This window comes from Pygocentrus nattereri, chromosome 12 (assembly GCF_015220715.1).
Source record: "Pygocentrus nattereri isolate fPygNat1 chromosome 12, fPygNat1.pri, whole genome shotgun sequence".
In the NCBI taxonomy this organism is placed as follows: Eukaryota; Metazoa; Chordata; class Actinopteri; order Characiformes; family Serrasalmidae; genus Pygocentrus; species Pygocentrus nattereri.
In genome coordinates, this window is record NC_051222.1 from 26,862,694 (window position 1) to 26,865,121 (window position 2,428).

Consider the following 2,428-nt stretch of genomic DNA (forward strand, 5'->3'; position numbering starts at 1 on the left):
GCTAACGCTAACACCGCCTGACAGACTGGCCTCTATCTTTCAGAGGCTGTGAGTCACTCCAGCGATGATGTGAGAGAGAAAATGCTACCCAGACCGCTTTGCCTTTCTCTTTAGCACGAGAACCTACACACAGAATTTTGGAAATGTTAAAAAGAAGCACAACATGAAATTTCTAAAAGTTCCAGCAAGGCGCCCACGCGCCAAATCACAGAATTACAGAGGACATTGAAATTCAGATTTACTGCTCTGAGTGTAATTTAGCATAACTTTTTCATTTGATTTTTTGTTACTGATAAGTGATTTTGTGTGAGAGATGTATAGATCTTTAGGAGGCAGTTGTGGGCTGGAGGATAGGGAACCAGTCCTGTGACCGGAAGGTCACCAGTTCCATCCCCTGAGTACATGACTGAGGTGCCCCTGAGCAAGTCACCTAACCCCCAACTGCTCCCCGGGCGCTACGGATAGGTCCACCCACCGCTCTGGGCAAGCGTGCTCATTACCCCCTAGTGTATGTATTCAATAGTGTGTATGTGGTGTTTCACTGCACGAATGGGTTAAATCCAGAGGTGAATCTTTCCCATTGTGGGACTAATAAGTGTCGCTTAAAAATTGATTTACACTTAAATCAAATCATAAAGGTGGTAAACACAAACAGAACAGACTGAACCAAGTGGCATCAATGGTACAATCTTCTTGTGTTTGTACCCAAATATAGAATGTTCTATGTTAAAAACTTCTCCTGTTCTTAACGCTTAGTGCTCTCTGAGTTTCCTTCTGCTCCACAACTTGCTAGCCTGCACACTCCAATTTACTCTCAGAAGTAAATGTAGAAGTGAGCAGGCGAGCTAGCTAGCAATTTGAAGACAAAGGAAACGTTTGGACTGTAGCTACACTCTCAGAAAAAAGGTAGTAAGCCGTCACTGGGGCAGTACCCCTCTTGTCACTAGGGGGCTACCCTTAAGGGTACATCTCAGTACCTGTAGTCAGGGAACATAATTATACCATAAAAAAGGTACAAAAATGTACTTTTCACCTGGGAAAAACATAAAACTTTTAAGGTGTGCAATTGGACCATAATACCACTGCTGTACCTTTGAGGGGACATTTACAGCACATCGTTTGTACCTTGATAAATGAAAAATGTACCTGCACAGAACCTTTGCTTTCTAACAGTGTGGAGGTATAGCCATCTGTCATCTCAAATCAGATCAGTCTGCATTCTTTAAGGCCATTTCAACAATGATCACCAAAAACGATGTTAACAGTAATGTAGCCTTTTATTGATAGCATGATAGAAGTGTTTGGCTGGATATTCATTTCACTTTTTTTTCCACCATTCCAGGTGAAATACAAAATCCATTGTGCACAATATTTGCAGATTTTTTTGAACACTGGGCACATGGGATTAAAATAAAAACTTAGCACTAAAACTGGCTCAGCAAGCTAAAAACAGATGCTAGTATAAACTGAATTTAGATGACAACAAAAGCCAAAATAACCAAAGTGAGCTGAACAAAATTCACAGAAAGGACAGCAAAATGATGGTGAATGTACGAATCTGAAATGGACTTTTAATGGAGGCGAACTCTAACGCTTCTTTTGTCTTCCAAAATAAAATACACTGAGCATAAGCACAGCAGACATTTGACAACGTTGCTGTATATAAAATTTACAGCAGGAAACAGATTCACATTAAAAGTAAGGGGCTGTGTAGCGTCTCGTCTCCAGTCAGAAGCCTCTCCATGTTTCTTCCACTTTGAGTCTTGAGTCTTTCTGAGTCATGAGGCTCATGTCTGGGCAATTGGTGTTAAAGTTGAGTCGCAAGTCTTTTTTTGATTTTGACGAGTCGAGTCTGAAGTCATCAAATTTGTGACTCGAGTTGGACTCATATGACTTGAGTCCACACCGTTGCATATTGTAGCATTCTCCGCAATTAAAGAGGACACTACTCATGCACAAGTCATTGTGCTTTATTAAATAGTTGTAGTTGGCCACAGCCTCACCATACATAAGAGAATGTGGACTAACAGTTTGCTCTAAAGCCTAAGCCTAAGACCTGCTTTCTCAGCTGTTAGTGTTGGAGCCCTACAGTACTTCCTAGCCTTAACACAACACAGCCATGGCCACCCTGCCTTCCTTATAGAAGCCCAATGAATAAATGCTGCAGAGCAATTAACCAAAAATAACATGCACTCTTTATTGAACACGGTACAATATGAATATGATATGATGATGTGACTTCCTTTATGTGCTAAGTGATTACCGCTGTGCAGGCTGTGAAATCCTGCACTAAAACAGCAGCTCTGTCCTAATTTGCTCTTCGTACTGCCATCAAACTTTGCATACATTCATTAATGGTGCTGCTACGTTCTGCAAGGAGAATCGCGATTTCAGAGCGGAATCCTCTTAAAACATTTAATCTCTTCCT